This window comes from Myotis myotis, unplaced genomic scaffold (genome assembly GCF_014108235.1).
Source record: "Myotis myotis isolate mMyoMyo1 unplaced genomic scaffold, mMyoMyo1.p scaffold_m19_p_8, whole genome shotgun sequence".
Classification (NCBI taxonomy): domain Eukaryota; kingdom Metazoa; phylum Chordata; class Mammalia; order Chiroptera; family Vespertilionidae; genus Myotis; species Myotis myotis.
In genome coordinates, this window is record NW_023416390.1 from 13490776 (window position 1) to 13512364 (window position 21589).

Below are 21589 nucleotides of genomic sequence, written 5' to 3' on the forward strand. Positions count from 1 at the left end.
GTTATATCCTAACCCCCAAAAAGGAGGGCAGAGAGTTCCTCCTATGTCTGCCTTTTCTTTAAATTACCTTCAGCTCAAAATAATCCTTATGCCAAATACGCATCTTTTGGGTGGCACATTCTGATTCCCTTGAGTAAACCTCCTGAACTCAGCAAGATATGTTTATGTCCACTGGGCTTCTTCTGCTGGGTTGGAGCCCTCTGTATTGAATTCTTAAATTTTTTTCTTTCTTTTTTCTAAATTGTGATAAAAACAACAACAATCACATGTAAAATTTATCACGTTCACCATTTTTAAGTATATAGTTCAGTAGTTCAATATTTATATTGTCATAAAATAGATTTCCAGAACTTTTTAATCTTCTAAATGTGCAAATTTACACCCATTAAACAAGAACTCCCACTCTTGTACCGAATTTTTAAAAGGAATGTCAGTTGGCAGGTTAGTCGAGGGAGGACACTAAGCTAAGTATCCAGCATGAAGAAGGGCAGCGTGAGGAGTAAGGGGACCAACTGCACGGTGGGTAGAAAGGACAGTACCAGCTGGGCCTGACAGGGACAGCCCGACTTGCCAGGATGGCACAAGTCCAGGTGGAGTTCCTGCAGAGGCTAGAGAGGGGCCCAGGCCACTATTTTTACCAGTCCTCAAAGACGCTTGGCATCCTAGCACTGAAACTCTCTGTGGAATGAGGCGTCAGCTGTTTGTTTAGGCTTTGTTGCTCCCAAGTCAATGTCATGCCATCATATCTTCCACCCACACATTCAAAGTAACTTTAAAATAACTTTTTTTCCAATTAAAAATATGATTTTGATCCTAGAATATTCAGAAAATACCAAGCGCATAAGATGAGAATTAAAATCACCCCGAACTCGGCCATATTGAGCAACCAAATCCTTTGGCTTTTTGGCATATTTCTATATTTTAAGAATATCTGTGCAAGATTCAGTTGTAGTCGCAATTTCGTAACTTGCCTGTTGTGCTTAAACCATGAGCAATTTTCCATGTCATTATATATTATTCAAAAACATGTTTTTAATGACTGCATAAAATCACAATCTCCAGCTGTTCTTTGAGGCATTTTAAGAAGCAGCAACCTTATTGCTATCCTAGAACACAAAAGTGCAGTGCGGTCACACCTGTTTTCAAAAACAATTCCTGGAACATCTTCTACAGAAATAAAGCATTATCATACTGGATCCCAAAGATAAGCACATTTTTAAGAAATGTTAAAGTGAACTATAAAACCCTAGCACAGGCTGCCATTTAGGCAAATAGAACAAGAACGTGGCAGTATCTGTCAACAAACAACTTAGAAAGCTTTTCCATAAAATTAAGTAATGATATGATGTGTTATCCACTACATTTGTAGCAGCATAATTACAATAATGAGACATATTTAAAATAATGAGACTCTGTATTTTAAAAATGTCAAGTCATGCCAAGCATGCTATTTGGTGTTGCTCAGCTATTAAGCCATTTTATATTTTCCATTTCCATTTTATGAGGCCCAGGAAGCAAAGTGAGGAGAAATGTTTGTTGCATGATAAACATATTGAAATGGGGAAACGAAAGCTTCCCTTGCATCCCCCAGATCAGTTAGCAACAGAGTTGCGAGTTTATAGCTTCGGTTATAGTCCACCAGCCCTCTCCAAGGGACACAAATTTATGGCATTTTAAGGCATAATAAAAAGAGCATACTTAATATTTTATTTTCTTTCCTGTAATTTCAGCTATCAAAACATTGTAATAAATGTCACACTTGGAAATTTACCTGAAACACACACACACACACACACACACACACACACACACAACACCCAAGTCATTATGGTACCAGTGCTCATAAGGATGATAAATGCAAACAACAGAAAATGGAAATGGCGCTGAAGAAATTACTCATTGGGAGGGAAAGCAGAGACAGACTGATTAGCATCGCGCTTGCACATACGGTAAAGGGCCCGGGCCTGAGAAAGGCTCTGACCACACATCTTTCCAGGAGCGGTCTTCCGTCTCTAGAACAGAGACCCGCAATGTTGTGACTAGTCAGTTGTTTCAGAAGGGAAATCACACATTCTGACGGCAAAGTCTTGGCTTTAGGAGAACCGGGACTCTGATTTCAGCGGCTCCCCCACTGATTTTCTGAACGACTTTAAATACATTTCTGAAATGCTCCAAGCCCAGGTTTTCTTATCTGGAGAATGGGGATAATAATTTTACCTACAGCATAGTGTTGTTGTGAGGCATCAGTAAGACAGTATAAAAACAAAAAGAAAAAAGACAGTATATGTAAAGCACATAAAGAGTGAGGTCTCAATCAATAATTACGTTATGATTACTTGCCATGGTTCACCCAGGTGCTTTCCAGTTGTCCTATCTATTAATGAAGAACTCGTGTTGCTATTGTCATGATTAGCTAGTTAATATTCATAAAGGGAAGAGAGCAAAGGGAACTCAGACGTTGTAAGCATGGTCATCTGGGAAGCCTCACCAGGAAGCTACAGCCTCACACAGTATTGCTCCTCCAAGGGGATTAGCACCCTCCCTTCCCCCATCTGGTGCTGGATTGTTGGGGGAGAAGAGGGAGATTGGCACATGCACAGTAAGTAGAAGTCAGGGTGATGCAGGGGAGGTGCTTGCCTGTCAGACTAGCCTGGGGAACAATGGATTCGCTAGGCGGTAGACCCCATCAGAAACCTTGGGAGGTTAATTGGTCAGTTTGAAGAAGCGCCTGGTTAAAATCCCCAGACAAAGAGATCCCTCTCTTATTTTCTTTTGCTCTGTGGCCCACACTCGCCCCTGTGTTTGCGCATCCACATGGCCTTACGGCCACATGGCTCAAGGCCACATGGCTCACGGCCATGAAGACTCCACCTGCACGATGCTGGTCGGGGCTGGACTGAACTTTAGTATGGAGCAGAAGCTATGGGCAGTGGCCTTTACTCTGGCCCTGCTGAAGACAAGATTGGAATTCTCAGGCATTCATTATCTCCACACTAGTAAACATTCCTCATCTTACCATGTGAGTCTCAGGAAATTCTTTTCCTCACGACATTGCAAGAACTTCACTTCCACCAACCACAGTATTACCTTTTCACTTTGCCGCAGGGACAGCAATTGCCTCCTTAGAATCTATTCCTTTCTTCTTTCACATCATCAGAACCACACTTCAAGGAAAGCTGGCTATGCCTGGGTGGTATGCCTTGGAGGGTGACATGACAAGAAATTTCAGCAGCTCTTTTGGAAGTACATGGAGAAGTTACAAAACAGAATCCTAGTGACCTCAGCCTTGAAATTCTTGTCACTGAAGTAATGTCAACAACCTTCTACCTCTAATTTACTGTTTCTTTTTTTTTTTTTTAAATCCTCGCCTGAGGATATGTTGTTATTGATTTGAAAGAGAAAGGAAGGAGAGCGAAACATCGATCGGTTGCCTCCCTTATGTGCCCCCACCAGGTATGGAACCTATAACCTAGGCATGTGCCCTGATGGGGAATTGAACCTGCAACCTTTTGGTGCACAGGACAATGCTCTAACCAACTGAGCAACCCAGCCAGGGTCCTCTAACATACTGTTTCTTGAGAGAGATAGGCCTTTCTGTGTTTAGATTGCTATTACTTTGAGTCTGTTGTTATCGTACGTTGCCCAACCAAATTATAGCTCACATACACCACACCATATTAACATCCTTGAAAAATAATGACAACTTCATTATTCAATGTATAATTATAATACTGTCTCATTATGTGTGGCAACCTGGGTAAATTTATTTTGAAACAAACAAAAAAACTGACTGAGAATCTACCTCACAGTGTTGCTATGAGGATGGAATGAAAAGAGAGAAAGCACAGATCCAACTTGCCTAATACAGTCCCCAGCATGTAATGATTTTTTGCTTTACAATGACTAACATTATGAGACTATCACAAAGAGAATCAAGCTGGAGAAAGCCTTGTCTTGTCCTTGGAGTAGAAACCAGGGACAATCATTTTTATAGCTTACCATTGACATTCTGTATTATTATTTTCCTAAACTCACTGATGAATGCATTACTCAGGAGGATGTCAGCTCAAAAGTGCTTGAGAAGGCAAGGCATAAAGGAAAGTCAATAAACCTCACGAAACTGGAAGCACAAAAGGAGTGGCCTTCAACTCAAAGAGAGAATGGCAGGCAACAATTTGCAATCTCCCGATGTGGTGTTTCTGGGATATGAAAGAACTCTGAGTTCCAAGTTCAAGGTGCAGGTGAAATGTACTAGTACACTCAGAAAAATGCAGCTGGACCTGGTCGGTTTGGCTCAGTGGATAGAGCATCCACCTGCAGACTGAAGGGTCCCGGGTTCCATTCCGGTCAAGGGCACATGCCCGGGTGGCAGGTTCGATCCCCAGTGGGGGGCGTGCAGGAGACAGCCGATCAGTGATTCTCTCTCATCATTAATGTTTCTATCTCTCCTTCTCCCTTCTTCTCTGAAATCAATAAAAATATATTAAAACAAAAAAGAAGAAGAAAAAGTGCAGCTGTCCCTAATCCTGAGAGCTCAACTCATGATTTCCTGACTCGCTACTCTTATTTGCCGGTGATAAACCAATATACCACAACCTGGAATAGGAATGAACTCAGTGGCTCTACGTGAAGTTTTTAAGTGATGGAAACATCTACAAGGAACTTCATCCCAACCTGTGGTGATCCATGTGACAAATGGGCGGCTCTGAAACTGTCACATGGACAGTCATTGCCAAATGTCCTGAGTGAAGTCACAATTCACATGCTGAGGATAATTTTTTTTTATTGGCTTAGTCTGTTTTAGCATCACACTGCTTTTAATTAAGCTGTAAAAGAGCAATAAAATGTCAGGGACAGCTCTCAGGCAACGTATGTTTATCTCATCTTAAATTTATTCTCACTGGATTTAAGGGAGAGGCTAATCTCAAAATTGTTGGCAGTATCTTGCGACATCTTACTGTACAGCTACAGTGTCCAAAATGATGTGCAAAACACATAAAAGATAAGATGACTGTTTTCCCAGTATTCCTCCCTGCTTATCCAAACTATGACTTAATTTAAACGGAAGAAAACATTTTTCTATGGAAGCCATTTATAAATGTCCTACATATATAGTGTAGAATTGGTAACTACATTCTAAAATTATAAATCATTTTATGACATGAAAAAATAAGCTAACTAGATTTTATGATATATATATAAGAGACACACCTAAATCAAACAAATTATGGTACCTCCATATAATGGAGTCTTCTGCAGATGAAAAAGGAATAAACATTATATCTATATACTGATGTGGAGTGTTCAACAAGATATATTTTAGTAAAAAAAATTTGGGTCCAGCACCCTAGCTGGTTTGGCTCAGTGGATAGAGCATTGGCCCATGGACTGAGGGGCCCTGGCTTCAATTCTGATCAAGGGCATGCACTTCGGTTGTAGGCTTATTCCTGACCCAGTTGGGGTATGTGTGGGAGGCAGCCAATCGATGTTTCTCTCTACATTCATGTTTCTCTCTGTGTGTGTCTCCCCCTCCCTTCCATTCTCTCTAAAAATCAATGGAAAAATATCCACAGGCAAGGATTAACAAAGTATGTGTGTGTATATATATACACACACATACTTTGTTAATCTATATATACTAGAGGCCTGTTGCACGAAGAGATTCGTACAGTAGGCCTTCCCTTCCCCTGGCTTCCGGCACCGGTTTTTCCTCCGGCACCCGGGACCCAGGCCTTCGCTGCAGACGGAGCCTTCAGTCTTCGCTCCGCCGCTTCGCCCCTACATATGCAAATTAACCGCCATCTTTGTTGGGTTAATTTGCATACTCTCCTGATTGGCTGGTGAGCATAGTGGAGGGACAGTTAATTTACATGTTTGTCTATTATTAGGTAAGATACCCAGCTGTGTTACAGTATACTACCTTTTGAGGGGATGTGTGTATGTACGTTTGTATATGTGTTTATGTTGACAAAGATTTTTTGCTTGACCAAACTTTGCTCATGCTCCCCTGAGCCCTCTCCTCAACAAGGACGTTTCCTTGCGGAATCTAGCTTTAGCAAGAATCCTGCTAAGTCATTTAGAAGAATTCCCCATAGTGATCACTAGCTGATAAATTTGCTAAAGTGGCAATCTCTTCCCCAACCACTCAAGAAATCCAAGCAGTTTCCTTGGGACTATGCCACTTGGTCCCACCCGATCCCTTAGACCCCTCGTGGGTTTATGTACCCTCCCTTGACAAAGAGACCTTCTTTGGGCTAGCATCTCAGGAAATCATAAGAGAACTGCATGGTCCAATAACAGCTTCAGACTCAGGAAGAGTTGGATTTTGGGGGAAAAGCTGGAAGTTTAATCCAGGTAGATGGACTCTGGAAACACCAGGATGGCTGCTTGATGGCTCCTATGTCTCTCTCTCCAGTCATTGTGTATGGTTTACACAGCATGACGCCCCATGGAAAGGATGAATTGAGGGAAATATTAGACAAGTGGAGGTTTGGACCCTTCCCATGGAGGATGGGGGACTCTAGCTAAATTGACTTAGCAGGGTTTTTGCTAATATCAGATTTTTGTGGCTGTGCATAGATGGGCCTAGATCAGGTTCAGAAGCCTGACTAAAGTGGTCAAAGACTCTTTGTCGGTAACCATATTTGTTTCATTTTATTTTTATAAATGTTATGTATATGGTTGCATTGTTTTTTATATATTTTTATTTATTTATTTTTTATGTTAAATATATTTATATTGATTTCAGAGAGGAAGGGAGAGGGAGAGACAGATAGAAACATCAATGATGAGAGGAGTCTCGCAGGCCGATGCTCTATCCACTGAGCCAAACCAGCTAGGGCAACCATATTTGTTTTAAATATTTAAAAGAACACAGCATAATCAAGTGAAGAGAAAATAAAGGGAAGACAAATTCTCCTCTGTTCTGTTTGGCTCCCCAGCTGGGCCTAAAATGTAAACTGATGTAATCGTGACAGATTAACACGGGAAAAGCATACAATTTTATTAAATGTTTACATGTTCAAGGGAGCCTTCACAAGAGAATGAAGATTCAAAGAAGTGACCAGAGCAGGAAGCTATTGTACCTTTAGACAAAGTAACAAGAAATTTGTGAAAAATTGGCAAAGCCTCAGAGGCGTTTGGATTCCGGGTAGTAATGATGAAGTAACTAGGAAGATAAGGGTTAGTTTAACAAGGTTTTTCTGGACAGATTTCGAGGCTCCAAATTTCTTGTCTCTGGTGATAAGACTGTCTTGCCTCCTCCTGCCATGGGGAAGGCACTTTGCACATGGGAGGTTTATCTTTTGCTTTTTGGACAGAGGGTCAGAGTGTCCTTCTTGTCCCAGCTGTTTCTTACATGCCTTTAATCTAAGTAATCAACATGTCAAAGTGGCATATTTTGGGGTGGCATACTCTGGTTTCCTTCAAGAACAATCCTTAAGAATTGAAAACAAACTGAAGCTAAAGAACCTAACTACATATCAAGTTGGTAGCATATCCATACAAGGAAAAAAAAGTACTTCAAAAGACTTTAAAATACAATATTTTGCCTGCACATCCCCGTGGGATGTAATTTAAGGAAAAAGAGCTGCAAAGAAGTTTTAAATTGCAGTTGATAGTTACTGTTAGTAGAGATATTGGTACAGCCTCACATACGGAATATTCTTTCTTAAAATAAATTGAACTGAACCTAATCACATCTCTAGAGCTATCATTTTAAAGGAAATGTTAGAAGATGGAGAAAATTTAGATGACATTATGAAAAAGCAATCAGCCACATTCAAAATGTGGAACATTCTAAAAGATAAATGATTCTCCAACAAATATATGGTGTGGGAAGAAAGAGTTAAAGAGAGGTAGTATAAAATAAGAGGTTTAAAGGATAAGATAAGCAAATAAATGTGTCGACTTTATTTGAATCCTGATTTCCTTTGTGACAATCAGATAAATTTTATTATGCATTGGGTAGTAGATGAGACAAGTGAAGAAATCATTAATTTTATCAGGTATGGCAATGGAAAGGTGGTCATGCTAAAAAAATGTATTAGCTAACAATGCATCCAGAAATATTTATGGATTCCATCATATGACATATGGGTTTTTATTTTTTTTTATTTTTTTATAAAGAGTTTATGGGTTTTTGGTTTTTTTGTTTTTATTTTTTTTTAATATATTTTATTGATTTTTTACAGAGAGAAAGGGAGAGAGATAGAGAGTTAGAAACATCGATGAGAGAGAAACATCGATCAGCTGCCTCCTGCACATCTCCTACTGGGGATGTGCCCGTAACCCAGGTACATGCCCTTGACCGGAATCGAACCCGGGACCTTTCAGTCCGCAGGCCGACGCTCTATCCACTGAGCCAAACCGGTTTCGGCGACATATGGGTTTTTAAAATACTCTAGTGTCTTCGCCTGGCTGGTGTGGCTTAATGGATTGAGCATCGTCCCATCCACCAAGAGGTCGCTGGTTTGATTCCCAGTCAGGTTTTGGGCTCATTCCCCAGTGGGGGTTATGTGAGAGGCAGCTGATCCATGTTTCTTGCTCATCAGTGTTTCTATCTCTCCCTCTCTCTCTCCTTTTTCCCTTCCTCTTTCTCTCAAATCAACATAAACATATTTTTTAAAAAATACTCTAGTGTCCTAACATTAAACAAACAGATTAAAAGAAGAGTATGGCCATTAGATGGAAATGCTTCAGAGATGACTAGTAGAGCAGAATGGGAAAAGTGTTTTTGGTTTAAGCAAAAGGAAGTCATTAGCAACTTTAAGAAGAGGTAGACCAAATAATTTTTTTAAAAAAATATATTTTTATTGATTCCAGAGAGGAAGGAGAGGGAGATAGAAATATCAATGATGAGAAAGAATCCTTCTCTAACCAGGAATTGAACCGTCACCACTGGTTCATAGGAGAGTTAGACAGAATGATTTGGTGTTTAGAGAGGGAGGGGTTTGCGAGTGGACAGTGAGATTTTAGTTTTAAAGGGCTAGAGAAATACTAGTAGAAATAATAATAATAGCAATTGTAATAGTAATAGTAACTAGAGGGGTTTGAGAAATGTTGGTTTGCTGACTTTTTTCTTTTTTTTAATGTGGTGATTCTGCATCGCTGGCGGATTTGGCTCAGTGGATAGAGCATCGACCTGCAGACTAAAGGGTCCCAGGTTCAATTCCAGTCACGGCCACATGCCCAGGTTGTGAGCTTGGTCCCCAATGGGGGGCGTGCAGGAGGCAGCCGATCAATGATTCTCTCTCATCATTGATGTTTCTGTCTCTCTGTCCCTCTCCCTTCCTCTCTAAAATCAATAAAAATAAATTAAAATAAATAAATAAATAAAGGTGGTGATTCTGTAGGGAGGTAAATGAGATTCCTCTTTCTTTTACTTTCTTTCACAATTCAGGCCATAACAGCATGCTCTCTCTTTTCCTCTGACTGAGAGGCAATCCAGAGAGTGCATGCTCCTTCCCCTGGGTCCTGGAATGAGGAAACTTGGAGCAAAGCTTCCAGCCATAGTATAATGGCTGTACAGTGAAAGCAAGAATAAACCCTTGTTGTTTTAAGCCACTGACATTTTGGGGTTGTTTGTTATTATAGTATACTTCAGCCCATCTGACTTAAGGATACTTTTTTAAAAAGTATTTTTTTTATTTATCATCTTCCCCCCCTCTCCCCCCATTTCCCTACCCCCTCTCCTTTGGCAACCATCAGCTTGTTTTCTGTATTTATAGGTCTGTTTCTGTTTTGCTTTCATTCATTTGGTTTGTTTTTTATTCCACATGTAAGTGAAATCAAATGGTATTTGTCTTTCTCTATCTGACTTATTTCACTTAACAAATATCCTCTATATCCATCCATGTTGTTCCAAATGGCAAGATTTCATTCTTTTTTATTGCTGAGTAATATTCCATTTGTGTGTATGTGTGTGTGTGTGTGTGTGTGTGTGTGTGTGTGTGTGTGTGTGTTGTCAACATAAGAGATGTTTAAACCTGTAGAGAATTTTTGTGGGTTTTATTTGAACCAAACTGATGACAATTGCTGGGAAGCAAAATCTCAACAGATTGAGAAAATGCTCCAGAGAATGGTAGTTTTGCACCTTAGTTTATGTATTACGATCAAAAGAGGTGAAAGTGGATTACATGATATCCATTGGTGATACATTAGGGAGGTGGGAGGAAGCAAAGTGGAGAAATCTCTGGGATTGGATAAAAAGTAAAAGAAATGGAAACATACTTCTTTTACATAGGTGGGTACAGGATAATTAACAGTTAACAATGAACAGGATTGCAATAACAATGAGAGGTTTTGTGGTCTCTCCTCTGGTGTAGTGAGAGGTCTGGAAAAAAAGAAAATGACCCTGACATTCCAAAGGTGTGTTTACCATAGATGCAAAAAAGACAACATACAGGCTCAGTTCAGGTAAAGGCTGACTTTTGTCAGGGAAGATATCGGCCTAGGATATGACTCCACACCATGACTCATTTTTAGTTAGGAAGTTTTCATTTCAGATCATCCTTTGTGGTTACTTTAGGTCTTTAAGTTTGTAAGTTTGCTCAGGCCTCCCCTGAGCTTGTCAGGTTTAGTATGTGGCCCCTTTTTTGATATATGTATAGATTCATGTCTTCGTTATATATTCATCTATGGCTGACACCTAGGTCCATATCTTGACTATTGTAAATAATGCTGCAATAAACATAGGGGTGCACATATCTTTTTGCATGAGTGTTTTGTTTTTCTTTGGATAAATACTCAGAAGTGGAATTGCTGGGTCATATAACAACGTTTTAATTTTTTGAGGAATTTCCACATTGTTTTCCATAGTGGCTGTACCAATTTAAAATTCCACCAATAGTGCATGAGTGTTACCTTTTCTCCATTTTGCCCATCCTTGTTATTTGTTGATTTTTTATGACAGCCAAGAGATACTTTTTAATATAATGAAATATAAAGGATGTGTAACGGATTCTGATAGTAGCTTCCACTCAGCGAGACATTGATGATAACACCTTCCCAATGTGACTAAGGGAGAAATACGTCATCAGTGTGACTTCTATATCTGTGTCCCACAGTTCTCTGTGTCTCCTGTGGCAGGAAGGGTTGAAAGTAATTGCTGACTTTTGTTTGCTAACTCCAGGAATAGCTGCATTTGTTCAGTACCTGCACCTCTGTTCTTCTGTGTTTTCAGAGAAAGCTTTTTTTTTAAAAAAAGTATTTTTATTGACTTCAGAGAGAAAGAGATAGAAACATCAATGAGCAGAGAATCATTGATTGGCTGCCTCCTGCACACCCCCCACAGAGGATCGCGCCCACAACCCAGGCATGTTTCCTGACCAGGAATCAAACTGGTGACCTCTTGCTTCATAGGTTCAATGTTCAACCACTGAGCCAAGCCAGCTGGGCTCAGAGAAGGCTTTTTGTGTATATTTTCACAGGAATAGAAGCAATTGCAGGGTGAGACACTCCAACATGGTTGGAAAATCCGACCAAATCCAGGCCTGAAAACTCTGAGAACCCAGCATGATGGAATATTAGGAACTGCTTCCGCATCTTCAGGCAATTCCTGGAATTTGTTACCTGCCTTAATCTTGAAACCATCACTGAGGCACTGCAGTGGTAACTTAGCAACTCTCCTTTTTTTTTTTTTTTTTTTTTTTTTTGTCTGTGGAGCCCCACTGAGCAGGAATGTGATTAATTTGCCTAAGGCATCAAATCCTAGCTAATGCTTCGGAGGACCAGGCTTTGTCTTAGAAATATTTTCCAGTGGATAGAAAAACAGCTCTTTCTGGCTCACTGCAGGGCCTGTCCCTCAGCGTGCTGATGAAACTGCTGATAGAGCGGTTTGTTTCAGCGAGGCAGCACTGGCTAGCTGCTGTGAAGCCTGAACCCATTTACCCTTCAGGCAGGTTTGCTAATGTAGCCAGGTTCCCTCCTCAACAGCCTCAGTTGGGTTCATCCAGGATTCAGACTTGCCGTAGCAAGATCTGGAAGGCTGATGGGTGACAAGGGACTGGTCTCTTTTGCATAAGGAGCCTCATGGAAAAGAAATCATCTTAAGGGGAGAAAAAGTTGAAATCCACTTCCTTTGATTTGGTTCAAAGACAGTGAGAGGGTTAAGTAGTGGGGGGCGGGGGATGCTGAGGACAGCATGGTGGCTGTCTGTCACTCAGATTGCCTGCTGCCTGGCTGAGTCCTGGGAGAAGGAAAAGGAGCTGTAATAAACAAGTGAAAATGGAAAAAGCTATTCCACTTATAACCTGAGAAGGGCTAGACCTTCCTCTGAAGCCTCATCAGAGAGCACACGGCTCTTCCCATGTCCTGTGGGCTGTTCCCATGGTCACCTCTGGCTCCTGCTCCCCTTGCACTCTGCCCTCTGCCCCCTGCCCCCCTCCACTCGCTTCTCCACGGACCCAGGTTTGGAACTCAGAGACTTTCTCATGATTCTTTCTCTGGTCTTTTCCCAAAGATGCCCTTATGTAAGGTGTTTATATATGTGGCAGATTTGACTGAATGATCAGAGCCCAGAAATTATATCACATCAACATATTGCTTAACTCCCCTCCACCCCCCCCCCCCCCCCCCCCCCCCGCAACCCCCAAGAGAGCTTTTTCCCACCTCGCTGCAGACAAACCTGCCCACTCTGAGGCCGCCTGCCACTTGGGTGGCGAGCAATCAAGCATGCTGACACTCCTCACCCAGAGGCCTCACATGGTCACTGCCTAATGGCTTTGTCAGGCAGCGGGGAGCCTCCTCAGGCCCAGGGCTAATGCACCACTGCCACCCTCAACTGATGCGACTTAGGCAGAGAGATAAACACCCCAGCTTTCCAATCCTGCAGTGAAACGCTGGGGGCATGTTCCTCACGGGGTCCACCTGTAATCCCCTCATTAACATATCTTTCCCAGGCTTTGGTCTCTCCCCTGTGACTCACTTTATTCACTCCTATACGTTAGCTTCCTTCCGGGTAACACCTTCCAAACAGCCTGCTTGCACCCACGCCCCTCCTCAGGGGCTGCTTTTTGGGAAAATCTAAACCAAGACCAGTCTCTATCCCCTGCCTTGCCACCAATTTAAATTCTCTACCCTCTCTTCGTTCTTCAGGCCTTTCTTCTTATAGCTGACATCTCATTAATATCTCTGCTGAAACAATGGACCATCTACTTTTCAATACACAGGCTAGCAACACAGAGGAGCTGTGTCTTTAACATTCCAGTCTTCTCTCCCCACCCCCCCCCCCCTTCAACCAGCATCTGTATGTAAAAGAGGCAGTGAGGACCCTCTGGGTCCAGGCAACCATTATTCTACTTTCTGTTGCTATGGGTTTGGCTTTAAAATACATATTCTACATAGAAGTGAGATCATACAGTATTTGTTCTCTGTCTGACTTATTTCACTTAGAATAATGCCCTTAAGGTCCATCCATGCTGTTACAAATGACAGGATTTATGGCTGAATTGTTTTCCACATTTTTGTTTTTTATCGAGAAAGCAAAATCTCAATGGATTGAAATAATGCTCCAGAGAAAGGAAGTTTTGCACCTTATTTTATACATTACAGTGAAAAGAGAAGACATAAGTGGGTTACATGAAACCCATTGGTGATAGATTAGGGAGGTGGGAGAAAGCAAGGGAGGGGGAACCTTTGGGATTGGATAAACAGTGAAATGATAGACACATATTTATTTTACATAGGTGAGTATAGGATACTTAATAGTCAACAGTTAACTCAATAACAATGAGGGGACTTGTGGCCTCTGCAGAGTAGTGTCTGGAAAAAGAAATTTACTTTGACATTCCAAAGGCATGTTATCGTAGATGCAGAAGGACAACAAACAGGCGTAGTTAAGGTGAAAATTGACCTTTGTCAGGGAATATTTCTGGCGTAGGACATGACTACCAACTGTAAACTGCTTTTAGTTAAAAAGTTTTGATTTCAGACCATCCTTTGTGGTTATTTTAGGTCTCTGAGTTTGAAAGGCCTCCTCCCAGGCCCCCCCCCCCCCCCCCAACTTGTCAGGTTTAGTATGTGGCTCCTTTTGTGTCCACACATGTTTTGGCTGTTGTGAATAATGCTGCCATGAACATGCAGACAGATACAGATAACTCTTCAAGAGAATGATTTCATAGCCTACATATTTAGATCCAGAAGTGGGGTTACTGGATCATACAGTATTTTTTAAAGATATATTTTCATTGATTTTTCTACAGAGAGGAAGGGAGAAAGTTAGAAACATCAATGAGTGAGAAATATTGATCAGCTGCCTCCTGCACACCCCCTACTGGGGATGTGCCTGCAACCAAGGTGCATACCCTTGACTGGAATCGAACCTGAGACCCTTCAGTCTGCAGGCCGATGCTCTATCCACTGAGCCAAACCAGTTAGGGCTATTTTGCATTTTTTGAGGAACCTCTATACCAGTGGTTCTCAACCTGTGGGTCACGACCCCTTTGGGGGTCGAATGACCCTTTCACAGGAGTTGCCTAAGACCATCAGAAAACACATATCTAATTACATATTGTTTTGTGATTAATCACTATGCTTTAATTATGTTCAATTTGTAACAATGAAATTGGGGGGCACCACAACATGAGGAACTGTATTAAAGGGTCGCGGCATTAGGAAGGTTGAGAACCACTGCTCTATGCTGTTTTCTGTAGTGGTTGTATTAATTTACATTCTTACCAACAGTGCACTCCTAGTACACTTCCCTTCTCAATACATCCTCACTGACACTTATGTCTTCTCTCTCTCTCTCTCTCTCTCTCTCTCTCTTAGAAAAGCAAGTAAGAATTTATTGACGGGAGCAAAAGCACTCTTATATCTTGTCTTTTTTATAACAGCTATTCTCATAGGGGTGAGGTGTACCTCAATGTGGTTTTGATTTGCTTTCCCTGAGGATTAGTGATATTGGACATCTTTTCATATGTCTGTTGGCTATTTGTGTCTTCTTTGGAAAAATGACTATTTGGAACCTCTGTCCATTTTTAAATTGGATTATTTGGGGGTTTTTTGCACTTCAGTTATATAAGTTCCTATATATTTTGGATATAAATTCATTATCTAATATATGCTTTGCAAATATTTTCTCCTATTCAATGGGTTGCCATTTCATTCTGTTGATTTCTTCTTTGCTGTGCAGAAGGTTTCAGTTTGATATAGTCCCACTTGTTCATTTTTTAAAATTTGTTGCTTGTGCTTTTATTATCATATCCAAAAAATTGTTGCCAAGTCCAATGTCAAAGAACTTTCCCCCATTTTCCTTCAGGAGTTTTGGTTTCAGGTCTTACATTTCAAGTCTTTAATCCATTTTGAGTTAATTTTTACAAATGGTGTTAAGATAGGAGTGCAATTTTATTCTTTTGCATGTGAACATCCAGTTTTCCCAGCACCATTTATTGAAAAGACTATCTTTTCCCCATTCAGTGTTCTTGGCTTCCTTATCAAATATTAGTCAATGATATGTGTCTAGGTTTATTTCAGGGCTGTCTTCAGACTCTTGCTGCTCTCTTGGTTTGTGGCTTGTGCTTGGCTCTCTTACATTCATCCCGATGGCCTGTGACCATGCAGACTCCACACTCTATGTCCTAATGGAGTGAGTGGAAAACACAAGCTAAGCTAGCCTGATGCTAGACTGGACTCGGCTCCAACATGGAAAGGAAATTCTGGACACTGGCTCTGATTTTAGCTTTGCTGAACCCCCAGCTACACTTCTTCTATGACTAAGTATGGGACTTTGGAAATCCAGGGGTAATTCCACAGAAATAAGGCTTTCTATTATATCTCTTCCTCCCATTAGCGCTTCTGGAAATTCTTATTCCAGCAGGATCCCAAGAATCCCACTTCCACAAGCAACTGGGGGAGATGAGTCCCTTTCCTGTCCTGTAACATTTTGATTACTACAGCTTTGTGGTATAGTTTGAAATCAGGAAGTATGGTGCCTCCAGCTTTGTTTTTCTTTCTCAATATTGTTTTGGCTCTTCCTGTTTGTTTTGCTTAGTTTTTGTGGTTCCATACAAATTTTTTTAAAATATTTTCTATTGATCTTTCACAGAGAAGAAGGGAGAGAGATAGAGAGTTAGAAACATCCATGAGAGAGAAACATCTATCAGCTGCCTCCTGCACCCCCCCACCCCCCCTGCACTGGGGATGTGCCCACAACCAAGGCACATGCCCTTGACCAGAATCAAACCTGGGACTCTTCAGTCCACAGGCCAACGCTCTAGCCACTGAGCCAAACCTGTCAGGGATCCATACAAATTTTAAGATTTTTTTTTTAATATTCTTTGAAAAATGACATTGGAATTTTGGTAGGAATTGCATTGAATCTATAAATGACTTTGGGTATTATGGGCATTTTAACAATATTACTTCTCATCCACGAACATGGGATATCTTTCCACTTATGTTCATCTTCCTCAATTTCTTTCATTCATATCTTACTATTTTCAGTGTACAGATTTTCATCTCCTAGGTTAAATTTATTTGTGTTTTATTATTAGTTTTTATTCTGTGTAATGGAATTGTTTTCTTTATTTTTCATTCAGAAACAAAACTGTACCCTGCCGTTTTACTTAATTTGTTGATTAGTTCTTACAGGGTTTTGGTGGTACTTTAGGGTTTTTTTTTATATATAAGATCATATATGTCATCTGTAAACAAAGTCAATTTTATGTCTTCCTTTCTTTTTGCCTAATTGCTCTGGTTAGGACTTCCAGTACTGTGTTGAATAGGACAAAGCTCATCATCTCTGCTTCTTTCTCCATTAGGATCAATTTTCTCCCAGGAGCCTCTTCATTGACTCATGCTTACATTTTTTGGCAAGAAGTACCCTATGGTTTTCCAGATGTGCACAGGCATGTATGAATCAGGCCAGAAGTGCACTGATGAGTCTCAGAAGGTAGTTTCTGCTGTGTTAGTAAAGCATCTAGCCTTCAAAATTGACGACAACCACAAGTCCTGAACTTGACCTCCTTAATTGAGATACACAAAGTAGGGCGGTTTCAAAGACATTTACACCTGGATTTGGACTCCAACTCTACTGATTATCTGTTTACAATTTTATTGATTTTTGTTGTTGTTGTTGTTGCTCTAATTCTTATTTCTTTTTTCTGCTTACTTTGGATTTAGTTTGCACTTTTTTTCTAATTTCCTAAGGTGGAAACTCAGATTGCTGATTTCAGATCTTTCTCTTTTTTCTAATATATGCATTCAATAGTATAAATTTCCCTCTAAAAATTGCTCTTACTGCATTCCTCACATTTTGGTAAGTTGTGTTTTCATTCTCACTTAGTTAAAAATATTTTTAAATTTCTCTTGAGATTTCTTCTTTTACCCATGTGTTATTTAGTAATGCGGCTCTCTCTCTCTCTCTCTCTCTCTCTCTCTCTCTCTCTCTCTCTCTCTCATTCTCTCCCCTTTCCTTTCCTTCCCTTCCCCTTCCCTTCCTTCCTTCCCCTTCCCCTTCCCCTTCCCCTTCCCCTTCCCCTTCCCTTCCCCTTCCCCTTCCCCTTCCCCTTCCCTTCCCCTTCCCCTTCCCCTTCCCCTTCCCCTTCCCCTTCCCCTTCCCCTTCCCTTCCTTCCCTTTTCTCTTCTTTCTTCTTTCTTTCTTTTCTTTCTTCTTTCTTTCTTTCTTTCTTTCTTTCTTTCTTTCTTCTTCCTTCCTTCCTTCCTTCCTTCCTTCCTTCCTTCCTTCCTTCCTTCCTTCTTCTTTCTTTCTTTCTTTCTTTCCTTCCTTCCTTCTTTCTTTTGAGATACTATTTATTTCCCATCAACCTTATTTCCATTTTCTGTTTAAGAGTCTGTGGAAGAATGGCTTCAGACCACTCAGTGGTTGTCCCTACCCCTTCAGTGGCCTGCGTGGTGGGGGCTGCAGGCCGGTCTTCTGTGGCAGGCTGAGCTCCAGGCTTCAGTGGGAAACGGCTGAACAGGCACAGAGGGCACCTGAGCCTCCAGACAAGTCTGCAACGTTGGGCTGAGCAGCAGTGAACTTGGGAGGTGGAGCAGTCCATTCACCTTGAAATTTCTCTTTGGCCACAGCCTTTTTTTTTTTTTTTTTTTTTTTTTTTTTTTTTTTTTTTTTTTTTAGCAGTGGCCTGCTTGTCCTTTTTCGTCTCTACAGGATATCTGTGTAAATAGAGATCCGGCATGACCTCCTGCAGAGAGATGGTGCCAAGCATGCACAGAACTTCCCTGACCAGTGTCCGTCACATTAGAGTCACCGAGTCCTTTGTTGTACCTGATGGCAATGGTCACACAGTGTAGAGGAGGGTGTGTGTTGCACCGGGCACTGGTCGATGGGTTAACATAAGACACCTCAGTGAAAGGCTGGCCTTCAACCCTGGGATCAATAACCACCAGAAGTTGTGGCTTCTAGAAGGCTGTCTAGACCTGCTCAGCAAAGATTCCAGTAGTAAAGTGCCAGCAAAAGAAGTGGCTCCAAAGGCAGCAGCAAACTTCAGCACAGCCTGTTGGCCATTATCCCTGAAGCATATGACACTGACACCAGACAGTATTTCAATGGCATGAAATGTCAGGAGAAACTTCTCTCAGGGCCTCTTCAGATTTATGGTGAAGATGCCATCACTTTTCCTTCTGTAGATGCATGTTCCGTTTGGAAGACCAGGTTGGTGCCACCTAAGTGGGTTCCTGCTGCAAGGAATTGGAGGACATCCTCCTCCTTCATCTGTGGAACATCAAAGACTCCAAACATGGTGGAAGTTCCCCTTTATATTATGATAGGAACACACAACAACCCCACTTGGACACCACTCTGGGTAGCACAGAAAGGCTACATGTGTATAACTGTAATTTTTCCAGCTATCTTTCTGTTATTGATTTCTAGTTTAATTCCACTGTGATCTGAGAGCGGACATCAAATGATTTCTATTTTTAAAAATTTGTAAAGGTGTGTTTCACAGCCCAGAATGTGTTCTCTCTTGGTCAGAACTCCATGTGAGCTGGAGGAGAATGTGTATGCTGCTGTGGCTGGATGAAGCAGTCTATCGACGTCAGTTACATCCAGTTGATAGATGGTGTTGTTGAGTTCAATTATGTCTCTATTGATTTTCTGCCTGCTGGATCTGTCCATTTGTGATAGAGGGGTGTTGAAGTCTACACTTATGATAGTGGATTCATCTGTTTCTCCTTGCAGTTCTATTAGTTTTTGCTTCACATAGTTTGACAGTCTGTTATTATGTGCATACATGTTAAGGGTTGTTATGTCTTCTTGGAGAATTGACCCCTAATGCCATTCTTTATTCCTGATACATTTTATTGCTTTGAAGTCTGCCCTGTCTAAAATAAATATAGTTATACTTGTTTTCTTTTGATTAGTGTTAGCTGGTATATTTTCATCATCCATTCGCTTTTTATTTTGTTTTATCTTTATATTGAGGTATAATTGACACCCATTATATTCGTTTCAGGTGTACAATATGATTCCATATTTGTATATATTACAGAATGATCACCCAATAAGTCTCATTATCATCCATCACCATATGTAGTAACAGAATTTGGTTCCTCGTGATGAGAACTTTTAAGATCTACTCTCAGCAATTTTCAAGTATGCAACACAATATTGTTAACTATAGTTGTCATGCTGTACATCACATCTTCATGACTTACTTATTTTGTAACTGGAAGTTTGTACCTTGTGACTCCCTTCACCAATATTGCCCTCTCCTTCCTCTGGCAACCACTAATTGATTCTCTGTATCTCTGAGTGTGTGTGTGTGTGTGTGTGTGTGTATTTCAAAGATCCCACATATAAGAGAGATCAGATAGTATTTTTTTCTCTATCTGACTCATTTCACTGAGCATGATTCTCTCTAGATCCATCATGTTGTCACAACTGGCAAGATTCCATCTCTTTTTATGACTGAATAGTATGCCATTGTGTATATACCAGTATACATCATATTTTCTTTATTCATCTGTTGGTGGACTCGTAGGCTGTTTCCATATCTTGGGTATTATAAATAATGCTGCAGTGAACATGGGGGTGCATATCTTTTTTTTTTTTGAGTTAGTGCTTTTGTTTTCTTTGGATAACTACCTAGAAGTGGAATTGCTAGATCACACAGCAGCTCTATTTTTAATTTTTTGAGGAACCCTTATACTGTTTTCCATAGTGGCAGCACCAATTTGCATTGCCACCAACAGTGCACAAGGGCTCCTTTTTCTTTACATCCTCACCGCTGCTTGCTGTTTCTGGTCTTTTTGGTAATAACCATTTTAACATGTGTGAAATGATTTTTTTATTGTGTTTTTGATTTGCCTTTCTTTGATGATTAGTGATGTCGAGCATCTTTTCATGTATCTGTTGGTCATTTGTATGTCTTCTTGGGAAAAATGTTCATTTGGTGCTCTGCCCATTTTTAAGTTGGATTGTTTGTTTTGCTATTGAGTTAAGTTATTTATGTATTTTGGATATTAACTCCTTATTAGATATATAATTTGCAAATATTTTCTCCCATTATCAAAATGTCTTTTCATTTTTATAATGGTTTTTCTTTGCTGTGCAGAAATTTTTTGGTTTGCTTAGTGCCACTTGTTTATTTTGCCTTTGTTTTTGGTGTAAAATCTAAAAAATCCCTGCCAAGACCAATGTCAAAAAGCTTACCATATATATTTTCTTCTAGAAGTTTCATGTCTTATTCAAGTCATTAATCCATTTTGAGCTAATTTCATATATGTTGCATGATAGTAGTTTAGTTTCATTCTTTTGCATGTGGCTGTAACAGTTCTTCCAACACCATTTACTGAAGAGACTATCCTTTTCCTATTGTAGATTCTTGGCTCTTTTCTTGTCAGTTAATTGACCGTATAAGCATGGATTTATTTCTTGGTTCTCTATTCTGCTCCACTGTTATGTGTCTGTTTGTATGCCATTATCATACTGGCTTGATTACTATAGCTTTGTAATATAGTTGGAAATCAGGGAGTGTGATGGCTCTAACTTTTCTTGTAGTTCCATACACATTTTAGGATTATTTGCTCTATTTCTAAGGGAAAAAAACCAAACCATTGGAATTTTGATAGGAATTGAATGTGTAGATTGTTTTGGTAGTTAATATTAATTCTTTCCATCCATGAGCATGGTATACTAGTACACTTTCATTTATTTGTGTCTCCTTTAATTTTTTTTTACCCATGTCTTAGAGTTGTCAGTGTACAGGTTTTTCACTTTGTTAAATTTTTCCCTAGGTATTCTATTCTTTTTGGTGCAATTGTACATGGAATTGTTTTCTTAATTTCTCTTTCAGATATTTTATTTTTAGTGTATAGAAATACAACAGATTTCTGTATATTGATTTTGTATCCTGAATCTTTACTGAATTCATGTATTAACTGTAACTTTTTTTTGGTAGAGTTTTTTAGGGTTTTCTATATGTAACATCATGTCATCTGTAAATGGTGACAGTTTTACTTCTTCCATTCCAATTTGGAAGCCTTTCCATCCAGTCACTTGTAATATATACCTGTCTTTATATTTAAAGTGAGTTTCTTGAGCTTCTGGGCTGGTGAACACCTGGGGATTTGGGGATTGTGGTGCGCCTAGAGAAGGCATGGAAGCTTCTTACTACCCTTCCCC